Genomic DNA, 14,135 nt, shown 5'->3' with positions numbered 1-14,135 from the left:
ACTGCAACAGCGACTGCAATTTTTTTTTTTTTTTTTTGGCATTATGCGGTCAGTTTTGTGATTTTCGCCTTCCGCGCTAGCAGTGCGGTCCGTGTGGTACCCTACCGTTGCGCGTTTGTCAGCTTTTCCCCGCAGTGTCTCTCAGCTGTCGCTGTTCGTGTGTGTTTCGATGGTGGGAGAACACATCAAGACGAAATGAGCCATGCGACGTGAAATTCTACCGCATCCTTAAAGACAACAGGTGAGCGCTGTGCAGTTTACTTGCCGGTTTTTATTTGTGATAGTAATTGTGCGCAGTCGTACATGGCTGTCCGTAGGTGAGGCTGCAGCTAGCTGATTTGAAAACACCACAACGATGCAGTAAATCGTTATGTCAACAAGCATCGAACATAAAGCTCCTGCTAAATATAGTACCACCTGTGCGTAGCGCAAGGAACACGTGTGTAGGTGTGCGCTTATTTCTAGCTAATTGGTCGCCATCGTTTAAAAATGCGTTGCTGAGAATTGAGGTTGACATAACACAACTATAGTACTCTGCCGCAACGCGAAACGAGCTCAGTTTCGTATGTTCCAACTGCGACGTTATAATTTATGATCTTCACTTTTCTTCAGGATGGAAGCGTCTTTAACGCTGGAAGGATGGACCTAATGGGTTTGCCCAGAGACAAGGTCAACAACCGCAGAATATGCTCGGCGCACTTCACGGAGGTGGATTTTATGGGCCGAACGAGAAGCAGGCCGTGAGAAGCTATTCTGCGCATTGGCCATTAGAGCAATTACAATCAATGTTTTTGCATGTGCGTACATGAAACACCATCCGCGTTTTGTTGCATTCTATAGTGTGTTGCACTGTCTGCTGCAATTCTGGTTTTCGCAAACGAACACAATAAAGTTAGTCCAAAGAACTGTTGTGTTGTAAGTGGAATAATTTTTTTAATACAATGTGGGCACATGCTTGCTTGATTGTAATAATGAACGCGACTTCATGCCTGAAAACGCAAAAAGAATCCACTGCGCACGCAGCACGAATGCACGAATGGCACGGCCGGACAGGAGAGGAGCGCGGAGCGCGCGCTTCGGTACGGCGTTGCTTCTGATAACGCCCGCGAAAAAAAAAAGTAAAATAAAAAAAGAGCGCTCCGCGAACAGCTAAAGAAATAAAAAAAAGAGCATCGCGCGAGGCATGAGGGGAGGGTGAGGCGAAGCATGGGAGAGGGAAAGGAAAGTCAAGAGGGAAAGGAGAAACGAGCGGAACAACGTTATCATGAAAAAAAAGGAAGAAAAAAAGTGCTATAGAGAAAGGGGAAGATAAAATAATCGCGTCGATTTTCTTTTTTTTTTCTTTTTTTCGCCACCATAGTACCGTCATCCATCCGCTAGGGCCTAACTGAAGTGCGCCTTGGCGCTAGCGTCGACTGAGCGTCTGCCATAGGAGCACCAATGGGAGGTATAGGAAGATTCACCCCTCTGCTAGAATTCCAGAGCCTCAGCATCAGGCATGACTGAAGAAGGTAATGGTAGACACACGCCTCCTGCGTTTACCTTCAGCGACGAAGCAACCCCGAGTACAAACCGTGATGGCACCCAGGCTTCTTCATCCACTTTCGACGATTACACTACGTGAGTATTCCTGTTTGTAAAATTTTCATTGACTAATGACTGCCGTAGAAACAAACTGGAATACAGGCATTGAGAGCTATGCATTAGTTCCCATGTCAAAGTGGGCGTTTTCGCAGACTTCAGGCTGTACATCGGTGACTCTGATGGCTTTCGGCATCGAGGCACAGGTGATGCGAAAATATTGTCACAGGTAGCGCAGATGCGGCTGTTTATGGTCATGGTAACAATAAGGGCCACTTCTAGAGGCAAATGTCTTTTTCAAAGCATATATTTTTCGTTTGTGTTTGATCACCGCTTCACATATGTGGTATCCCTGCGACGTAGTACTGATGAACTCGACGTCCAGGGTAATGCTCCAGGCGAAGCAGCCTATCACCAGGGATGGTTAAATGCGGTCTCTTAATGTGGGGGCCACTTTCTCTGAATGGAATGGGAACATCTTGCTTCAAAAACCAAGGAATTTGTATCGGTCCTTCTATCGCGGCCACATCAAGGTACCTGTATCTATCCGGTGTTAACAGAAAATTGGAAAGTCATTTTGAGAATAGAAACGTTCTCAAATATTCAGATGTTGTGACGATTATCATATTTTTTCTAGACTGGTTATCATATTTTTCTAAAGGGTTCAATCGTAACTCTTCCGGTACTTAATCTTTTCACTAAGTTCATGTCTACGCTGCTGATCACCCATGAAATGCCAGAGAGAGAAATGGTTTGATTACTTGATATACGGCTCTGTTTCATAATGTACCATGTATGCGGGGTTTGTGAGCCCAGATCCAAGCATCCATTGCTGCACTTTTCGTCGGGTCACTCTGTGCTCATTAATTCTGGGGATAGTTAACATTAGTGAACGCAGTTCGTCGCTGCTGCTTTCACAGGTGTCACGGCAGTTTCCCTGCACAAGCTGCGCACTTTATAAATGCAGGATTTCCGCAGTCACTGGTAACTTCAGTGACGCAATGTTTGCTAAGAAGGGCGGAAAGCTTGGCTGGTTGGTTATTCATGACAGCGTAATGTAGGCAGGAGGCACAGAAGTTCTGTATTATTCAATGCAGTGTTTCTGCTTTGTATCTTGTCTACGTTGCACTGTGACTATAGTCGTTTGCTAAAGGCTTTCAACCACGCCCACCTGAATGCGCAGTCGGATACGCCGAACAGGGAGCGTAATAAAGGAACAAAGTTGCGCACATATATTCACGACGTCTAACATAGGCTTTATAAGATTACGAACAGCGCAAAAAAAGCTTTCAAGTTTGTGCAAGGCCAGCTACCGCAGCACTAGAAAGCTAGGTTGCGAGATAAACCAAAAAGAAGGCTTTGTTAGATGAGAGACCAAGGTTGTCGAGGAGCGGTCGTTACCATAATACAAAAAGCACATCGGCCTATTGGGGCGATGCACGAATGACAGGTTGCGGGGGCACGTGAACAATGTGCGAAATGGCGGTGTGGGCCATCTTGGCTGCCACTGCAGCTATACTGTTGGTTAAGCCCCAGTATGAGCTGTGTAGCACAATAGGAAGTGGCACTCAAGCGACAGGGTAAGCACAGTCAGGGACAAAATTTTGCGAGATGCCGGAGCGCCGTTCGAAAGCTGTCTCTGGGACACTAGGCGGCGCAGTTCGCGCATCGACGTTATGCTGGGGACATATTCTGAAACGTCCCACTTTGGCGATAGTTCGCCTTTTGCCTCCAGGGGCGCGCTGATTGGCCGGTTGAGCAAAATTGAATGACGTCGGGCTCAACCAGCCAATCAGCTCATTCAATTTCGCTAAAATAGCCAATCAGCGCGCGCGTGAAGGCGAAATTAGCGCCTAGGCAAACTATCGCCGAAGTGGAACGTTTCAAAATACGTCCCCTGGATGACTGCTTAGCGCATGCGCGTCCTATAATCGGTCGTTTTCCCAGGGGCCGGAAACTCCCTATACCTCCCATGGGACACTCGCACCCGTGCCGATATTAAAGTCCCTATATAAGAAAAGTACCGCCATCTGCTGTTTCCTCCGCCATATCCTCTCCTAAAGCGCTTGTTTTTTCTTTACTTTTTGCTTGCAAAAGCAAGTCGACGGTGGCGCACCTAGAAAGTCCACGTTGAAGCTTTCAGGCCGGGCGCGCGCCGCGGCCGGCGACTGCGCAGAGGACTTTCAACATGGCTCTGAGGCGGAAAAAAACACAAAATATAAAGAAGTGAAAGCGCGCGCTATCATCGTCCAATCGGAGATAGAGGAGAGAGAGAAGCGGCGTTGATCAAAGGATGGCGGTACTTTTCTTATATAGGGAGGGATTTTAGCCGATATTCGGCGACAGCGCCGCGTCCACCACTGGCGGCTGCCGGATATCCTACTGGGAATAATTCACAAACAAAACACTGCCTCCATGACGTCACTGATGAGGTCAGAAAGTAGAGGGAGAGGACGCGGGAGAGGAGAGTAGAGGGAGAGGACGGAGGAGCAGGGTTGCCGCTAAAGCCCTCCTTTCCCACTTCACATGCAAGCGGACTGCGTTCGTGTTCTCTTGCAAGTCCGCTGGCCGTGCGGCGCGATTGGCCATATCGCGGAGCAGAACCCGCTGAAGTGTGTCGTGTATTTTCATTCACAACGGAAATTTGTACCCAATGAGTGAAAATGGATTCTAGAAGATCCAAACCAATGCGAAAATTATTAACCACCACGGCTGCATTTTTTCTTTTTTTTTTAACCTTGGCTGCGCATGTCGACAAAGAGTGAACAAAATGTATAGCCCAAAAACGCGCACTCAAGCCCTTCATTACAAGTATTTCACCGGCAACAGATGGGCTGCCGTCATGACGAATGAGTAGAGCGACACAGCTCTTAAGTCAGCCCACTCAGGCTTGCATAGAACTTGTTTACTCATGCAAAATGAATACCCGCTCGGAAAATAGTGAAATACTTGTGCTTACCCGTGATCAGTAGGAAACCTGAAAAAACTTGGCAGAACTGAATTCCCGGTGTTCGACCATCACAGAGCCACGCAACCCATGTGACCCCCCGATTTAGCCATCTTCGTCTAATGCTTGGTCGACCCGGTTTCCTGCGTCTTCCGTTCGTTGCACGCTTGCTGATCATGATTCTGTCTTTTCCATCTTCACACTTGGGACGACAGCCGAAGCAGACGACCAAGCGCGATCTTACTTGTGATATCGCTGAGCGAGTGGCAAGGGTGAGCGGAGGCAAGCTCGACGGACGCACGATGGCTATCACTTCCCGCGCTTCGGCCGATTTAGGATTCACAAACAGAGAAATAAGAAAAATAACTTAGGATGTCCGGCAACCGCTACGAGCGCGCACGAGCCTTGAAACCTAAAGTCCCTATATAAGAAAAGTATCGCCATCCTTTGACAAATGCCGCTTCGCTCTCTCCTGTGTTATCCTGTATCTCCGATTGGACGATGATAGCGCGCGCTTTTCATTTCTTTATATTTTCTTTTTTTCCGCCTCAGAGCCATGTTGAAAGTCCTCTGCGCAGTCGCCGGCGGCGGCGGCGGCGCGCGCCCGGCCTGAAAGCTTCAACGTGGACTTTCTAGGTGCGCCACCGTCGACTTGGCTTTCGCAAGCAAAAAGTAAAGAAACAGCAAGGGCTTTAGGAGAGGAGGCGGCGGAGGAAAGAGTAGATGGCGGTACTTTTCTTATATAGGGACTTTATTGAAACCGAAAATAGCTTTACTTGCCGGGGACTGGTTTGCCTACCTGATCGCTGATTTCGCGTGACGCGTTGCTTATTCCGCCATAGAGAAAGAAATTCAACAAGAGGGGACACTCGCCAAAAACTGGCAACAGGAAACACGTCACCATACGTCACGCTATAGTATTTCTGCCGAACGTTAGCTGCCGCGTGCATCGAAAAAAAAAAGTGAAATTAAGTTAACATTGATTTAATTTTTAAACTCTTTGCCGCGAAAACTAAAACGTTTTCCGTATAATCTCTGCGACTTACTTTTCCTGCCTTACCTAGCGACAGGCCAATGACGCGCCAGATGCATGCGTCATCCGCCAGACACTCTCCCGTCCCGAAGCCAGCGAGGACGGATGCGCGCGCGTTTGAGCACTCGCGCGCGGCGACCCGTCTGTCTCCCTTTTTTTAGAAGCGAAGCATGTTATGGGGCTATGTCACTCCCTCCCGCCCTCCGCCGTGCGGCGTCCACACCCCTACTGCGCATGCGCATGCTCCTCCCCCTCCTCTCCTCCCCTTTTCTCCTCTCCTTGTCTCATCTCCTCTCCTCTTGGCATTCCTCCTCTCCGAAGCTCCTCTCCTCTCGGATTGCGCAACGAATGGCAACACCTGCAGCTCCGTGCGCGATAATGTCGAGCAGCTTAGGTTAGAGGCGCGACGGTAGGCGCCCCAGAGGCACCGACAACAGTCACCAACGCCGCGCGCGTTCGGTGTGAACGCGGGCAAAACGCCGACGGCGTCGACAGCAGTTCTGCGCGTTGCTGGTGCTGCTGCATGTCCAAGGTTATACAGCTGATAAAACTACCTTGAGTCGACCCCATGGCTGCTTCGCATACTACTCAGGGTTCCCCTACTGGAAGATGGTGTAATTTTTTTAGGGGCGAAGCTCCTTAAAGCGGCACCCGTTCGTCCCTCGTCGTAGTAGTAGTGTGTAACCAGTCTGAGAAAAATGAGAAAAAAATTCCGAAGTTGTGTCCGTAGCGCGGAATCGAACCAGGGACCCCTCACTTCCGAGCGCGCGGCGTTAGCCCACTACGCCACGAAGCACACATAGACACAAGCACCACGATGGCAATAAATACCCAACATTAACGAAAGGCCGCGTTTCTAGCGCGTTTCTAACGCGTTTGTGCTAGCGCGTTACGGCCCGTGTAAGAAGCTGGTGTAAGACGCTGTGGCCTCTCCGCCTTACCTTCAACGCGTTTCGAACGCGCTGCCCAAGGCGGTGGCAAGTCAAGTTCAAGTCGAGGAGCGTTTATGAATACGGTGGGTATACCCTCTCAGCAGTCATGTCATGGCGTCGGCAAACGCGGTGCACGTTCCGGCATGTGTAAATGGCTGCGTAAGACGCTGTGGCCGCTCCCCCTTACTGGAGAGTACTGCACGTCTCTAACGCGTTTGTGCCAGCGTCCCCTTAAGCGGGAGATCCGATGATTCCCTCCGGAGCTTCGCCCACTCATCATCATTCACCCCGTGGATATGCTGTGATGTTTTATTTTATTGTAACCTAGTTTATTGGGCTCTCGGCGTATTCTTGCGTTCCTTCTGCACTGGGACAAGACACCACTGCACTATTGGACTACGGCAAGGTGAGAAATCTTGTTTCACAGTCTACGACGCAATTAGGCTTACGGCACCGGACCGAGACTTAAGACGTAGTTAGCGAAAAACAGCTCGGACGTCCTGGCGCAGTTAATTTGAGTTAATGAATCGTGCTGGGACATGTTTCCGACGCTTCTTAGGAGATTATTGTAATTTATTTCGGTTTTTGAGGCACACTGTCCGCACAGGCCACCGTGTCGCAGTTGGCGAGAACTAACTCGGCCGTGGTGCGTAGTCTAGTGCGTCTTGCTATAGGAGAAGTTTGTGCCGCTTTCTCTGACACCAGACATTACTGAAAAGTAATTTCGTTACATTCTTGGGCACTTTTGAGGCACGCTGTCCGCACAGCGCGCTGTGACGCAGTTAACGATAAGCAGCTCGGCCGTGGTGATAAAGTTAGTTTGGCGTGTAATAAATCTTAGAGGGACAAGTTTGTGACGTTTTTTGTGACCCTGCAACAACATATATCTTCTTTCGGTACTCAGGTGTGTTGAAAACGCGATGCGCGATTGCCAAAAGTGATAACATGGGATTGTGTTGCTGGCGCCGGCAGAACGCGCGAAGGATAACGCCGAGGAGCATATCAGGAACTTGTAATTCGAAAATTCAATCTTCTGAAGGACTGAAAACAGGCTTTGCACCCACGCATTTGTGTTGAGTGCCTGTTGCGTCCGTCTCAGTGTATGTAGCATACCGTCGCGTCGCCCGAGGCCAAGTTTTGCAAACGCGAAGTTGCCCGTGTATTTTTGCGGCTAAAGTGCAGGAAATAATGCCCGGAAATGGGGGAATGCTTGGAAATGATGTTTTCGCATTTTATGGTATTGTTTAGGATTAGTCGTGTATTTTCTACGCCATATATGTAAAAACGAATTGCTTTTGTTTGTAATGCCGCCCATTCACCGCTTTCGCACGTTTCGCCTCTAGACGCAGTATTCCTATATCTAAATATCAAATGCCACATGCATGTAACATATGTTTCGTGCTTGTAAATGTAACATGCTTGTAATTTACTTTTTTTTCAGCTGATGCCGTCCAGTGGAGCTTCATACAGCAACTACTGCTTACCTGGGGTCAGAACGTTGGATGAACGCACAGAAAGCGCGGAACGAGCTTTTATATAGAGCAAAATAAATATTTCCTCCTTTCACAAGGAGTCTTGCGTCTACTTTGCGAAATTGCACGTGGCACAGATTTGATAGGACTTGACAAGATCGTTCGCAATCATTTTTACCAAATAATAAACCGATTCCGCACGAAGACCGTGCGCGACCGTGCAAAAAAAAAGAAAGCAAAAAAAAAAAAAAAAGCGCAGCCGGCGTGCTAGCTAGCGTTCAAAATGCGCGCGCCCGAAATCGAAACCGAAAGTGATATACGCCGACCGCTTGGCGCACTGCTGTCAATTCGCACGCTGGGCTCTATGGGCGTGCCCCTGTTGTTGAATTTCCTTATGATTCCGCGCTTGCGCGGGCAGTCTCTGAGTGCTGCTTGCGCTGCTCGAGCCATGTGGCCGTCGTGCTCGGCGCGCGGCCATCCAACCACTCTAAAGGCACGTGTTTTCATTGCCCGCTGCTTTAACATCGCGTCTTTTCGGAGGTCTGTTTATTTTTTAACACGATAGCGTTAAGGGCCCCGTGTCGCAGAAAATTCGGTGTCGGCGTAAGCGTCGGCGTCCGTGGCGGAGAAAATCAAGCCGACCCACCCCGACCACGAAAAAAAAAAAGAAAAAATTTACGTGCCAGAACCATGATCTGATTATGAGAAACGCCGTAGTGGGGGACTCCGGAAAATTTCGACCACCTGGGGTTCTTTAACGTGCACCTAAAGCTAAGTACACGAGTGTTTTCGTATTTCGCCCCCACCGAAATGCGGCCGCCAGGCCCTCCACATGACGCGGAGGTGTTAGTGAAATAATTAAATTTCTCGAAGTAAAACACGTCAAAAAATCAAAACGTACGACATGACCACAACCTACAGGCATGACAGCGTCGGATTGTAATTTGAATATACGAGAAAACGTAATGCTGTTACGGCGGAAACTCGAATTTCTACCACTGCTAGAGCGGCGCACCGCGGTTTTCTCCTTGCAAAAATACAATAGTGATGGCGCTCGCCTCCCCTGCAGCCGCATGCGGATGCGAAGTTGGGCGAAGTTGGAGAAAAAAGAAAGCTGCAGTTGTCGGGAACCTGACAAGCATTCAGGGATTTTGAATGCCATCGCGTTCCACTCTAAGAGGCGAAGCTTGAGCGTCCTCCATTTTTTTTCTTTCTTTCGATAATCATTTACTTCTTGCTTGTGATAGATGCCTGCTTTCCGAAAACCGCCCGCTACAATTAAAATGTGCTATCGCCGAAAAAACTTGGTCCGTATGCTTCAACTGCGAGAGTTACCGTGCATCACCACCCATGGTGTGCACGTGCTACTTTTGCTTTGCCATCCGATGTTACTCATTTTCATGGGCTAGTGATATCCAGAAAAACCTATATAACTTCATCTCCAATCCTTCTGGTTGCAAAATTCCTCCGAGGGTGCGGACCGACAAAGGTACTCATTGCACTCTTGTTCGTGGAAGGCGTTCCCCAGAGCGAAATAGTCCGCCGGACTGGCCGCTCCAAATCCACCGTAGCCCGCACCATTAGCGTGTTTCGCTACGAATGGAGCCTTGCGGACGCCAAACGCTCAGGTCGACCGAGACACACACGAAAACATGACCTCCTCATAGTGGCTGCGTTGGTGGCCAACCCCTTCATGATTTCGGGAGAAATCGGCAAAGAATTCTCGTTAAAGTTATCAGCAAACACAACGACAAGACGGCTGAACGAAATTTGCCTGCGATGCTTCGTGGCTGCACAGAAGTCTCCCCTAACGGCGAAACAACGACGGGAAGGGCTCGAGCTTGCCAAATCTCAGAGCGAACCGTGGAAAATTGGCCCGAAATTATATTCTCGGACGAGTCCACATTTTCGACCCGCTGGAATCAGCAGCCTCGAGTTTGGCGGCCAGTGATTGCAGGTATGTATATATTATTCTAGTTTATATGTAAATCCCATTCGTTTTGTATGCAGAATATGAGCACTGAGGGTAGATTCAGAGGAAAAGGTCGACCTACTTGGTCCCAACCGAAAAATACTGCATGAAACCATTCTTCTTAGAGAAGCCGCAAGTTTCTGAAAAGTGATTACTTTTCACAGACAACTACTGCCGCTTAGATGCGTGGTTAGTACTGTTCGGAAAGGTTTTACACTTGCGACTAAGCTTTGCTACACCGAAAATATAGTTCTCAATCGCGCTACAGTTGCCGCATAAATCCCAAATTATGGCGTTGTACCGATTTTTTTTCCTGCTCAGATACGTCCCATCATACATGCAAAGTGTGTTCGCAATTGGTCACTGCTCTGTGGCTGTCTTGAGCCCCATATCAAGAAATGGGCTTGGGACCTCTGGTGAGAATCTATGGACCCTTCGTCTATGACACTTACGTTGACATCATTGAAAACGTCTTCTTGCTATGCGTCCTTCACGGGCCATTCCCGGATGGATTCTCTTTATTTCAACAAGATAGGTGTCCCGTATACAGATCTGGAAAGTGGGCGCTGTTCTCGATGCTCGTGGCGTGCGGCAGCGGCCATAGCCTCCAAAGGAAGCCGACATGAAACCTATTGAAAATGTGTGGGGCCTACTGAAAGCCAATCTAGTAAAAAATTCCAATTGGTGATGGCTGTGCGGACGCGCTGTGGGAAGCAGTGAAAACAGAATAGGAACGGCTTCGCACTAACAGACGCGGTCCGTTCTCTGTACAAATCCATGTCACGCCGTTTGGGAAGCGTCATTGCTCTTGGCGGGAATTTCCCCAAGTAATAGGAATCGTCCCATTGCCAGTGAAGCCTGGATCGTGTTTGTTTTTTATCCTCAGTTTTGTTTGATGGCAATAGTTAGGCTGCCGAAGAATTCTTTATATCTTTTGCGCTTTGCGTCGGCACAGTAATTACATATTGGAGTGCTTGTACTCCGATGAAAAAGAGGACAATGCGAGTATGCATGAGCGTTTTTATGAAGGCGCAGTGAAGAAGTCGCGATAGCGCGCAGTATTAAAAAAACGCGGCAGATCCCACGACCTGTGGGAATCGATGTTAGGCGAAGCAGTGTGAGGGCAGCCTACCAAGTTAACGAAACGACCTTGAGAGCACCCAGACGTAGGCGGCTCTTTCATGACCTACATGGCACGCATGTCACGACATTCATGCCCTGAATCCTCAGGAGTCTCTTTAGCTACACCTAAGCGACCTTAGGGCGAAAGCCTTAGTCATACTTATAAATATGACTTCTACCAGCATCCTATAGTGTTTCCTTCACTTAGTAACCACGTCCGAACCCATTTCGGTGGTTTTTGAGTGCTATACTTTTTTCGCTGAGTCGTTCATTTTCCTGAGTCATGCTCATGACTGACTTCTACCAGCTTCCTGTAGTGTTTCCTTCACTCAGTACCCACGTCCCAACCCATTTCAGTGGCTTTTGAGTGTTAATAATTTTTCGCTGAGTCATTTACATTTTTTGCTGAGTCATTATCATGACTGATTTCTACCATTGTCCTTTAGTGTTCCCTTCACTTAGGGCCCACGTCTGAGCCCATTCCAGTGGTTTTTGAGTGTTAATATTTTTTCGCTGGGTCACTGATGACCTACATGACACGCATGTCATGACATTTTTGTCATGACTTATCACTTATGTTAGTCATACACTCCCGTAAATATATCAATTTTGGTACCTACCAAGTTAACGAAACGACCATGAGAGCGCGAAGACATAGGCGGCTGTTTCATGACCTACGTGACACGCATGTTATGACATTCATGCCATGACATATCATTTATGTTCGTCATATACTCTTGTAATACTATGCGAATGTTGGTACATACCAAGTTAACGAAACGATCATGAGAGCACAAAGTCGTAGGCGGCTAGATAGATAGATGCGGTCAAAGTCGCAAATGTTCGCCTAGAAAGGCTTCCCATTTAAAAGTCACATGCCTGCGTGGCACACGCAGCACACTGACAGCGTAAGCTGGTTGAACGGCTGAAGAGTAGCTCCAATTTCGGCACCACGCACACCAGGGTCTTCGCGACAAAGTCTCTTCGCCTCGTTTTGATGAGAACGATGTGATCTGCCCGCCCGGCGTCGACGGCGAGCTGTGGCTTGTGATGCTCTCTGCACAGCAGTCTGCTGAGCCCGATGATGTCTGGTTGTAGCCGCGCACGTAGCTCTACGATTCGCTTCTTCAGTAGTGGTTCGTAACTTGCGAGGAGACGCCATAACGTGTACCAAAGTGGCACGGCCGCTGGAAGAGGTATCCAGAATACGTGGCGCACATCTCACATCGGAATCGCGTGATTGCGCGCCTCGTCTGAATCGTATCTCGTCGCCTGCGCCTGCTGCGCTTGCAGGCACCTTAACTAGATCGCGCCATCATACTGGCGGAGAGTCGGGTCGCTCCACGGCGGCAGCGACATCGAGTACCGTAACGGCTATTGGAATGAGCCCATAACAACTTACGCTGTAAAAGGCGACCTGCTGCTGTTCCTCTTGATCAGTAGTGTGCGACCTCTGTTTTTTGGACGTTGCGACAATATTTACACGATAATTACCGAGTTTCTTCGACGATAAGAGATTTTCATTGTAGCGGGCGTTTTTCGGAAACCAGGCTTCTATCGCAAGCAAGAAGGAAACGTTTATCGAAAGAAAGAAAGAAGAAAAATAGACGGCGCTCCACTTCTCTCCTAAAAGACGCGAGGTAAACTCAGCGGGCACTGCGAACACGTGCCGTTGGCGTAGTCGACTGGCCGCGCGCCGAGCACGACGGCCGCATGGTTGTGCAGCGCGAGCAGTGAACAGCAGCTGCCCACGCCCAAGCGCGGAATAAGCAACGCCTCACGCGAAATCCGTGACCAGGTAGACAAACGAGCGCATACTGGACGCGCATGCGCTTAGTGATCGTCCAGCATAGCCTCGACGCGCGCACTGCGCCGCCTAATGTCCCAGAGACAGTTTCCGAACGGCGCTCCGGCATCTCGCAAAATTTTGGCCGTGACTGTACATCAATGTCGGGTGTTGCGGACGCTAGCGTACGCAACACCCCAAGGACCGCCGCTTCGCGTCGGCGCCCGGCACCATGGCTGCCGCCGTGGCACCGGGGTTCAACCGGCCGCACCGCCAAACAGAGAGGGAAAAATGGTCATAAAAAGAAAAAAGTTTCAAGCCATGGCGGGACCCGAACCCGCGTACCTGCGGTCCCATAGCGAGCGTGGTAACCACTACGCCATACAGACACTTTTTTTCTCTTTATTACATGGGAGCAGATTCTTCAGCAACACAAGTAACAAGGCGCAACAGGTACATATTCAAACGTAAAAAAAATTATGGGGTTTTACGTGCCAAAACCAGTTCTGATTATGAGGCACGCCGTAGTGGGGGACTCCGGAAATTTTGCACCACCTGGGGTTCTTTAACGTGCACCTAAATCTAAGTACACGGGTGTTTTCGCATTTCGCCCCCATCGAAATGCGGCCACCGTGGCCGGGATTCGATCCCGCGACATATTCAAACGTCAGGCAAGCATGTGCAAGCATCCAAAAAAGGCATCCAGTCCGGCGCTGTTTCTTGAGCAGCGTACACACTACGAACGTAAGCAGCAGATTCCCGAAAAAACGACCGAGTGCTTCGCGGTGGTTCAGCGCGCTTGTCACACATTCTACTGCGCCAAAGACTATGTAGACCAAGTACTGTGAACATGTCATATGGTGGTTCATAGGGATCTTTAAAAGGTAAGAAATGAATTGTGTATGGTGTGATGTCTAAATCTTTTTTAAGTGTTCTTTGGAGAATGTCCCAGAAGAACATGGCATCCCTACAATCGACAAAACAGTGATCAATCGTTTCAGCATGTGGACACTAACGGCAGTCTGTAGACAACGGCACGAAACAGCCCCTTTTTTCTAACCAGGTTTTGACAGGAAGGGTTGCCGAATGTAAGTTAAAGAAAAAAATTTTTGATCCTTGGAGGAATGATCATTCGATGGACACGCTTAAGTACATCTAAGTAGCAACATTCCGGAAGCGTGCCATACAGACACGCTTCCGGTACGGGCATTCGTGCAAACCATATGATTGCGTTCGAGCGCCCTCGGTGAAAGAAACCACCTTGAAACATAGTACGCGCGAGCGGCGCAT

At 49.0% G+C, this 14,135-nt stretch overlaps 1 long non-coding RNA gene across 1 annotated transcript in view; it reads left to right on the top strand.

Annotated features, from left to right (window-relative positions):
* Positions 1-1,497: 1,497 nt before the first annotated feature.
* The window catches only part of LOC125941438 (uncharacterized), a 28,963-nt gene continuing 16,325 nt past the window's right edge, over positions 1,498-14,135 (top strand). The window contains exon 1 of the long non-coding RNA XR_007464290.1: positions 1,498-1,620. This is a non-coding gene — a long non-coding RNA (uncharacterized LOC125941438). The remainder of the gene's footprint in view (positions 1,621-14,135) is intronic.

This window comes from Dermacentor silvarum, chromosome 11 (genome assembly GCF_013339745.2).
Source record: "Dermacentor silvarum isolate Dsil-2018 chromosome 11, BIME_Dsil_1.4, whole genome shotgun sequence".
In the NCBI taxonomy this organism is placed as follows: Eukaryota; Metazoa; Arthropoda; class Arachnida; order Ixodida; family Ixodidae; genus Dermacentor; species Dermacentor silvarum.
This window is presented reverse-complemented; position numbering and strand designations above follow the sequence as displayed.